We start from the raw sequence: 10788 nt of genomic DNA on the forward strand, positions 1-10788 counted from the left end.
CTGATATTTGACCACTTTTGACCAGCAAACACAACAGTTTCATAGGGTTCATTGTAAGAGGCCCACTCTGTTTCCTGCCACGTATTCACTCAACAAATAGCAAATGAATTGTTCACCTATTATGTATCAGACACTGTCCTAGGTGCAGAGAATGTAGCCAAAAGCAAGAGAGACAATGTCTGGTTTGGTGAAGCCTATGTGAGAAGAGACAGACATGCACACAATAACTAAATAAATGAAATAAGTATAACAAGCTAGTTGGTGGTGAGTGCTGTGGAGAAAAGTAAATATATCATGGGAAGTGAGAGAAGAAGTAGGTTTCAGGAGAGGTGCTTGCAGTTTGAAATAGCCGGCGAGGAAAGCCTTCATTAGGTAGGTGACATTTGAGTAAAGATCTAAGGAGAGTGAGGATTGAGCCAGGTAAATATCTGTAGAAGAACCTTCCAGCACAAGGAAGAGTGAGCGCAAGAGCCTCGTCACCAGAGGTGGAAGCAAGCCTAATACGACCAAGAGACAGCTTGGTGGCTGCCCATGTCATTCTCCTTTTTCATGGGGCTAATATGAGAGAGATTTTACCCAGGAGAAACCAACATGATAGGCTCAGATGTCAAGCAGTCTAAATTACAGGCCAGAGGTTTAGGGAACTTGGAAGGAATGTCAGCAACCTAACACCTGGCAAATTGGAGGCCCCGATATGGTGGGAAGTTGAGGCCAGGAGGGTCTCAACCTTCCCCACTGGAAGAAAGAAGCCATCCCCCGCAGCTGTGCAGAGAGCTCCTCAGGTCACTCATTGGACAGTCCTGCCCAGCTCACCATCCTGCTCTTTGACCCCAGCAGCTCATCTATCAGGGGCAGAGCTCTGTTGTATCTGGATTAGGAAGAGGGAGATTATTGACCCCACCCCACCCACTTGCCAGTGTTGGAAGTATCCTTGCCCAACCACCTGGGGTCTTTCACCTCTGCCAAAGTGAGCCAGATTATTCATCTCTTTGGAGCAATAAGCTCTGTGGGGATCGGGAGTCTCCATCCTGCCACTGCAGATGACTCCAGGGACCAGAGAGTGTGTTAGTAAAATCACCCAAAGCGTATTGATATGTCCATCCCAGACTATAGGCAGTGGTGTGTCTGTGTCCTTCCCCTCCCCCATGCTCAGGCATGTTTAAAAGTGCCCTGCAGATTTGGACACCACCCTCCAGGATGGGAGGTCAGAGCAACCTGCCGGATGACCTGGGCCAAGAAGGCCAGGTGAGCAAGGGAGTGGAAGCACAGCTTCTCCCACCTGCCATTACTCAGATCTCCATGATCACGGGTCCAGGAGTCTCCCTATGGCAGAAGAGTCTAGGCCTTCTGACTGCCCCCTCAGCAAGTCCCTGCATCTGCATTTCCAAAGCACTCAGCTCACAACAGATCCCCAAAATAGATTGAGATGGTCAAGATGCCAACATTCAGGTCCCCTTTCTTTCCCTCCAAGCCCTTGGAACCTAGGGGGTGGTGCTTGCTCCCTAATCCCTAGAAGGAACCCCAGTACAAGAAGGGAGCCCTTGTTGCCCATCTTCCTCTTTGACCATGTTCTGGACGGTCACACTCCTTATAACAACGGCTCTAGGTTTGCATCTACCCCTTTGTACTCTCTCCCAATGATTACAAACCACCGCAAGCAGGTTCCCAATAAATGTAGCTCATTCCTATAATTTTCCAAAGGCCCCTCCAGGATTTGGGATAGCCCACTGGCTTTCTGTTTTGAGCTGGTCCTGGAGTAGGGACAGGCCTGAGCAAGCTGCCCAAGAGCCCCAGTGTGGTCAGACCACTGGAGCACCTGTCACCCTGAATGACCAAAGCCCCCTTCCTCATCTTGGCTCCGTTGAGTCTTTTTTGCCATTAACCAGCAGACACTGAGGTGGCTGCCTACAGGCTCTCAAGCCCAGACTTGTCCTCCTGCCCTGTGCAGGCCACCCAAGCCAAGTGCCCAGAGAGACAGCACTCATGTGCATTTGCCCCGGTTCTCCTCAGACCCACTGAGCCTGGCTTTCCCTTTTAGGCTTTCAGTATTGTCCCCTGGTTTAAGAATTAGATACTCCTCCATTTCTCGTCTATCGAAAATGCTGGTAGCCATCTTGTTTTGGTGAGGGGCTGTCATGGCAGGCACCCACTTTCCGTTTCTGAGCTTCCTCTACCCTTCATCTCCTAACTCTTTCCTGGGTAGAGACCTGGGAGTTGTACCCATCCTGTCTGGGATCCGACAGTATGTAAGGCTGAGCTTTCAGGGTCCCTGTGGTCTTAGCAAGGGTGTTCAACTTTGCATCCGGGGTCTCTGGGAAGTTACATACCCCACACAGGTATGCAGACTTGATCACTGGGAGTCCGGCTCAACCTGAGGGCGGGTGTGCGAAGGACTCTGTTGATCCCTTATACACAGCTAGTTGGGCAGCACTCATTCCACATCAGCACACTCTGCCCTAGAATGTTCTGGTGCCGTCACTGGTGCAGACTGGAACCACGGGTGGGGGGTCAGCCGGTACCCACGGACTCCACCTCTAGCCTACAAGTGTAGGCTTGTGCTCCACAGGAGGGACCGTTTCTGAGAAAAGCATTTGGAATGAAAAACCCCAAGGAGGCTTCGGATGCAGCCACCATATGGTACAGCCACAGCAGACCCCAGAGGCCGGCAGGATGCCTGCTCACCGTGGGGAGACAGCCTCCGAGGACTGGGAAGAGCCACAAGGAAGCTACTGGACACTGAGAGGCCCTGCTTGCCAGGTATGTGAATGGGGATTAATTCCCTGATGCTCTAGCCTGTCCCACAACTAGCAGATTAACCTTATATGCTCCCTGCTCCCAAATAGAGGGCTTCACTTTCTTGAACACATTCTTAGGGCAAGAAGTTGCCACCTCTCGCAAATGGGTAGCCACAGACTGTTAGATTATAATTGACCTCCTTTGTCATCTGCTGGGAATCTCTGACTACAGGAACCCACTTATGACCGCTGCCTGCCAGTGGGCCCAGCATCGTGGAATTTGCTGGCTGGTCCACACTCCTTATCAACCATAGCAAATGGCCAGCCCACGAGCAAAGCACAACCACCGTCACAGTTGCCCCATAAGAAGAGAGAGCAAAGAGGAGGTAGCGCCACTTTGTTGGAGGACAAGCCCATGTGCATCCAGCTGAACCCAGACCAAGATCACCTCCCCAGTCTGGAGAGTGGGGAAAACCTTGCGTCTGCTGACCGCCTGCCCGAGGGCGTCGGCACCAAGTGAAACGTGCTCGTGTTTGCCCCGAGTCCTTCGCGGTGCGTTACAAAGCTGTCCCCGAGCGCTCATGTGCCCACAGTGATGTGGGAGGGTCAGGGAGTTCAGGAGCCTGAGCCGGGGTGAGAAGCATTACAGGGGGCAGAGGACCCGGAGCCAGCCTCCTGGGTTTGAATCCTACTTCCTCCACTAAGTGTGTGACGGTGCGCATGCTGACTAACCTCCCTGGGCTTTCCTCTTCTCATAGGCTAAATGAAGGGAATTCTATCTATCTCGTAGAACTGATGAGAAGATCAGATAAGATACCACATGGAAAACACTCAACATGGTGTCCGGCATGTAGCGAGCTCTTAATAAATGTTCAAAAAGAAGATAATTTCCGCTGGTGAGATTACGTGTCCCTTGAAGCTGCATTTCATGTCACTTCCTAAGAAAGTAAGCTGATAGCTAACAAGTTAAAATATGCTACCTCTGCTTCAACCCAGGGTACAGGAGGGACATGCCCTTTCCTGTTTCAAAGGCTCATCAGGCGGCAAAGCCATCTTGGACCAGTTGGGGAGGGGCATGGAAAGGCATGAGGGAGGCCGCCGTCTGTCCACAAAGCTCTGTGGTGCTGAGATGCTGAGGATGGAGATCGACTCTGGACCACAAACTCGTGGTGTGGTTTAAAGAGCCCCTTCCCACCCGCCTGGCAGCCCGCACCTGTGCACACCATGACACACCCAGTTTTATCAGTCTGGACATACTGGGAGGAAGGAAGTGGTGTTGTGGAGAAAAGTAGGTAGGAAGGGAGAGTTCCAATCCGCACACCCAGAACAGGGAATGGGATCCAAGCTGCAGACAGGCAAACTTGTCATCTTCTGTCTACGTGGGGATTCGCTGGGAGGAACATTGAGCCAACAGTCTGAAAATTCTATTTTTAAGCCACTCCTGGACTGCTCTGCCAGCCTGCCTCTACTCTCCTGAGATCACGAGATGCTCAGCAGGGCGCTGCCAGAACAGGAAGTGACAAAGGCAGCTGATTTCACCAAAGATAACGAAACCCACAGTTCACATTGAATAATTACACAAAGAGCCCTTGAAGCTGCATTTCATGTGACTTTATGAAAGCCAGACCCCGCTGGGGCAAGAGAAGAGTCAGTACAAGCATGTAACTTCACTTTAAACTAATTCCACACACTGGCAAAGAGAACACTTTGACTTCCAGGCCCACTGCAAATCCATTTTCCCCTCACGTAAATAGGGCAAATATCGTTCACCTATTTTACGGATAAGAAAACTGAGGCATGAATCGGCAAGGCAATTTGCTTAAGGGCCAAGTCAGAAATCTGTATTTTGTCCAAGAGTTGTTACAAATCTTTTTTTTAAGATTTTATTTACTTATTTGACAGAAATTGAGAGAGAGAGACAGGGGGAGCAAGAGAGGGAGAAGCAGGCTCCCCGCTGAGCAAAGAGCCTGAGGTGGGGCTCAATCCCAGGACGCTGAGATCATGACCTGAGCCGAAGGCTAATTGACTGAACCACCCAGGGGCACTGCGTTGTTGCAAATCTTAATGGTCAGAAAATATACAATATAACCCTTGAAATAAAGTATAAAATTCGAAATAAAGCAAGGAATTAATTTCTGATTGTTAGTTCTTATGGCAAAAAGAGGAAATGAGTTTTGGTCAGTTTCATAAAACAAAAACGAATCACCATGCTTTACCTGTTGTTCAAAAAAGGCTTTGTTTATGAAATTTTAAGTGGCCATTGTAATTAAGACTTGTACACATTTTCATTTGAGACATAACTGTTTGTGATGTTAATGTAAAGTTGGTATTAGTTAAAGTTGTTACTAAGAAGCTTCATGACCATGGGGAAGGAAAAAAAAAATGAGGAAAAAAAGAACAAGACTTTGGAGTCTGAGGGTGTCTTAAGCATTTCTGCATTCAATCACATCTGTGAGCATAGCTGGATTTCTATAAAAACTTATTTCCTTCTAGAAAGATAATACTGGTCAAGCAGAGGAGTCTATCAAGATCACCTTCAAATATTCCAAAACATCTGGTGGGATTTGGGGGCATAGCGTATCAGAAAATAGCCTATACATTTTAAAACCACATGGATTTTGCCCACCTTGCTAAAGAACATTTGAATCTGGGAGATGGAGAAATCTTCAAAGAACACTGTGGTCCTTCTGAACCAACAACATGCACTTTTGGATGATTCCAATGACAAAGTGATTATGGTCACATAATTGAAGGGAATTTGATCTCTGCCCATAGCAAAACTTCCAGGGCAAGCAGAAGAGTTATTATTATTCTTTTAAGAAAAGCTATTTGAAATATTTCCATGTCTGTGATCTCTGTTCTGACCCAGCTTCATTCCTCTGCTCCACCAAAAGTTGGAGCCACAATTTATCATAGAAGCTCATCAACGTGGCATCTCTTAAACCACCTCCTGCCAAGGGGCAGTATTTCTGCTGGCTCCTGTGATTTTAAAGATGGGGACCCTCCCTGTCTGGGTGTGTGATTTCTAGAAATGAGCCCTGATCAGTCAGATGATAGTGCACAGGAAGTTGCTAGGGCTTTTCACCAAAACCATCACTTTGGTCTCCGGGTTACATTTAAAGATTCCTTCTCAAAATAAGCATGGACTTCAGATCAATGGACATAACAGGTAACTGGACAACCCTGGGCTGTCTGACATCATGCATGCTAAGTTTGGAAATAAATCAGGTGATTATGTTGGTGACATGAGCCAGGAGCCAAGAGGTGCTCAGTAAACCCGGATTCATGAGAGCTATCCCTGCTCCATCCCATTGTGATTTCTGAACCCCAGGCTTCTCATTTACAAGGACAGGTTGATGATAGCTATTGTGGGCTATACTTGTGAAGATTTCCCTGTATGGAAAGCTCCTGGCACATGGCAGGCATTGTTAAATAGTAATGATAATAATGCTAAATTTCCTTTAAACAAGATTTGACAACAAGGTTGTAAAAGGCTGAATAATGGCCCCCTAAAAATGTTCACATCCTAATCTGCAGAACTTGAGAATGGGTAAAGGGGCTTTGCAGATATGATTAAGTCAAAGATCTTGAGATGAGGACACTATCTTGAATTTTCCAGGTGAGTCCAGTGTAACCACAGGGGCCTTATAAGAAGGAAGCAGGGGGAGATAGATGCAAGTATGGAATAAGGTGAGAAAGGGGCGACAAAGGGCGCCTGGGAGGCTCAGTCGGTTGGGCAGCTGACTCTTGGTGTTGGCTCAGGTCATGATCTCAGGGTCCTGGGATGGAGCCCTGCATCAGGCTCCATGCTCAGCGAGGGGTCTGCTTGTCCCTCTCCCTCTGCTCCTCCCCTGCTTTCTCGCTCTCTCTTTCTCTCTATCTCTCATAAATAAATAAAATCTTTGAATGAAAGAAAGAAAGAAAGAAAGAAAGAAAGAAAGAAAGAAAGAAAGAAAGAAAAAGAAAGAAAGAACAGAGATAGGGGCCATGAGCCGAAGAATGCAGATGACCTCTAGAAACTGGAAAAGGTAAGGAGACAGATTTCCCCCCAGCGTCTTCAGAGGGAAATCATCCTGCTGACACCTTGACTCTAGCCCAGCGAGACCAATGTTGGAGTTCTGACCTCCAGTACTATCTAAGAATCAATCCGTGTTGTTTGAAGCCACTGAGATTGTGGTAATTTATTACAATAGCAAGCAGAAACTCATACAAAGGTTATAAAACTAATTTTCTTGGGTGGCCCATAACCTGACTCTGGAAGCAATGTCGAGCAAAACAAACTTTCTCATTTTTCCAGAACAGGAGTATCACATATTTATGACATACCTATTTCATACCAGGTTCAAAAGTAGATGAGCTCACCAAGGAGCGTGTAAGGAGTGAGAAGAACAGAAGCCCTAAAGCAGACCCTAGAGTAATGATCTTAGACTTCCCTGTGATTTTGAATCACTTGGGTTTGACTCGGGAGGCCTGGGGTGAGGCGTGAGATTCTGCATTTCTAACATGTTCCAGATGATGCTGTGCAGCTGGTCCCCAGGCCACAGTTTGAGTAGCCAGGCTCTAGAGGACCACTTTGAAAGGAATACATTTGAATAGCACACAAGAGCCTCCATTAATGGACTTGCCCTTAACCAATTTCCCAAGTCTATCCAGTCCTTTGTAAAATTCCTTGATGGGTGCCCAGGGTCTGCAGAGTGCTCATGACTAGTGGTACATCATTCACTTTCACTCCCACCAAGTGAACTGTACATATTATCTCAGTTGGATCTGTTCCCAAGCAAATGCATCCCAGGGTAATACAAGCTGTGCTTACTATTTTAATTACATGACGAAGTTGATTACTTAAACCAAGGAAATATGAGTGCAAAGAAAAAACACAGAGCTCTTTCTATGAAAATTCAGTTAATGGATTTGGAAAGAGAAAATGTATATCACTATAAAATATGTCAAATCACATGTGAGTAAGTGGAGGGGGGAATCCTAAAACTCTCTGCACTTAGAATGCTTTAAAATATGCCTTCAAATTTTCACTCCCATTTGAAAGAAAGCAAAATTGTCCTGTGAGTGCATTATACATAGCAAACATGTAGACAAGAAAAGCTATAAGGATACGCATCTGGTTTTTAGGTGAAGAATTGAAGGTCAAGTGGCTGATACCCCTCTCGGTGGTGGTGATAGCGTACTTGCTTATGCTTCAGACCTTTGGTTTTACTTACACAACACAGCAGTTGTTACCTACCACCCCTGTCAAGCCTCAGCACCACAAACCTGTCAGAGGCTGTGATTAATCTCTGTCTTTTGCAGAGGAAGAATCTGAAGCTCAAAAAGAAAGGAGTGAATTGACTCGATTCTGGAACCAGTAGAAGCCTCCCCATGATCACACCTGATCGTGGTGCTTCTGCCAAGCCGTACTCTTTCATGGGGGTCCCTGGTTAGAAACAGCATAAGACAGATTGTTTAACATATATTTAACTCTAAGAGAAGCAGTCAGGAATACACATAAGGCAAATACTTGTAAACAAACAGAATGTCACATTCTGACATTTAAAGAGAGAGAATCGCACATATTGTTTGATAAACTAGGGTGAAAGAGTAAAGTGAAATAGCAGCTGTTGCAAAACCACATCAGGTTGAAGGAAGTTTAGGTCAGAAAACTCTATAAAATAGAATACAGATGCCTATCTGAGATGGCCCTAGAGACCCCATGGTGGTTTCTCACCAATGTAAGTACTACCTCAAGTTTACATCATGTGGTTGAGGTTTGGAATAAAACTATATATACATTCTCAGTCGTCATGTGCTGGACAATTGAAACTTCAGTTTTATAGAATTATGACGGGAAAAGGACCCATATTCTGCAGCTTCTGAGCTGGGAGGGAAGGATGTTGACCCAAGTTCCAGGGGAGGGTGAAGCAAAAAGCAACCAAAGGCAAGCTCTGGAGCCCTGCTGGCCTTCTTCACTGCCACGCTTCCTCGCTGCACTATGCCTGTCTATCTTGAAGAATCCACATTTTGGGAAAAGCCACGGCATATAAGAGTTAAGAATAATTTCCATGGCATCGGTGTGTGTCCCACAAGGGTTACGCGGACACTCCAGAGGAGACCTCACAGGAACAGCTCTTCTCTTTCTCTATATACTTCATCTTTCCTTCTACTGAAATGGGTGCCACATCTCAATAAGAGCAAACAAACAAACTGGGCCTTCTGATGCAAGTAGGCAAACTAAGCATATTCCTCTCTCTCTGCCCTCCCCAAATCCCATCTACGTGACAGTATTGACCGGCAAAGAAGAATGGAGGGCATCGGAGACGATCAGCAGGCCAAGGGTTTTCATGAATCTCTGGAAGACAGTCACTGGGTAGAAATCTACTGAGGAATGAACACTGGGCAAAAGGGACGTCAGCTCAGAACATGCCCAAGACAAACCTGCAAAGAACAGGGGCAGGGGACTCAGGGACGGCTGGTATGAAAATGAACAGACAGATGCCTGTGGAAGAAATGGTGGTGTAGGCTCATTTTCCTGTCCCCTCCTTCCCCCATTCACACAACAAGTCCAGGGTAGGATGATTCCAAGATGGTTCATTTCAGAGCTCGGGGACATGAGGAGGCCTATAGATTCTTTCCATCGCTCAGGTGCCCTGCTCAGCGCATCAGCTCACCCATGACCGCAAGATGCCGGTAGCACTTCCATCCTCCCCCCGAGATGTGACAACATCCGGTGCAAGGACTGAGGATGGCTCCCATTCTTCCATGCCTCTTTTCTAAGGGCAAGAGCTCTTTTCCCAGAAGCCCCCCGAACCAACCTCTTACCACATCTCATTGGCCAGAACAGGGTCACATGCCCACCCCTAAACCAGTCACTAGCAAGAGGAATGGAATTTCTGTGGTTGACTCAGAGCAGTGCTTCTTAAACTTGAGTGGGCATCAGAATGGCCTGGGGAACTGGTTGAAAGAACCCATTTCTGGGAACCCCCCCAAGGTCCTGATTCAGTGAGTCTCGGGGTAGGCTGGGGAGTTGGCATTTTTGCCAAGCTCCCAGATGATGCTGATGGTGCTGGTTTAAGCATCACTAGATTTGAGGAGACAGCCAACAGTGAAAGGCTTTTGAGTGGTTCTACCGTGACTTCCCACCCACATGTTTCAAGTTAAGCCTTCTGGTGCACGCAGCCTGCCCTCATGCTCAAAGCTTAGTCATCCCTCTCCTTCAGGGGAGTTATGATTATAACCATCAGAAGAATTAAAAGCAGAAATGGTCACAAGTGGCTACCTCAGGGAAGCAGGTGGGAGGGGTGGGGGGGAGAAAGGAAGTGATGATGATATATTTTATTTCGCTTATGTGCCCATCTGAATTGATTGGATTTTTTCTTTTCATCAGTATTACTGAATAATAATTCTTTAATAAGAACACTTTTATAGTGCACGTTTTTCCTACTAAATAGTCTCAACTTTCTTCCTTTCTCCAACCAGCCACTTCTATGTACCTATCAAGATCAAGGTTGTGAATTGAGCTTCATGTACATGAAAGTGGTTATCTTTCAAAGATACCAGTAACTGAGCTAAAATTATCATAATGAGGTTGATAAACTATTAACTTACGGTTTGCACCAAAATTTGTCTTAAGAATGGCACTCTTCATTTTTGGAAAATAATTTGACAAGAATCTAAGGAAAAGCTCACCTCTACTCCTCCCCAGGTCACCACCATCACCACCACCAGCAGCAGCACAGACCTCCATGAAGGCCAGCACCAAGACTCAGGAGAAAAAGACTGAAATGCTCTGCAAATAAGGGGAGAAACTGCCAGACCTCCCAAGGAAATCCAGTGGAGAACAGGGAGGAGGAAGAGAGAAAAATGGTACCATTGAGAGGGGTGGGCTGTATTTTGAGTTCACCTGCACATCCTTCATCATTTTCCCAGGATCCTCTTCAGCTAGGAGTCTTATCCATCCTGTGTGAGTGATATTTTGTGGTGGAAACTAAAGCAGCTATGTTTCACATTTGACATGGGACAACTCAGACAACCTCGGAGGAAACAGAAGACCAAGGACACTCAG

This window comes from Halichoerus grypus, chromosome 10, assembly GCF_964656455.1.
Source record: "Halichoerus grypus chromosome 10, mHalGry1.hap1.1, whole genome shotgun sequence".
NCBI classification, from domain to species: Eukaryota; Metazoa; Chordata; class Mammalia; order Carnivora; family Phocidae; genus Halichoerus; species Halichoerus grypus.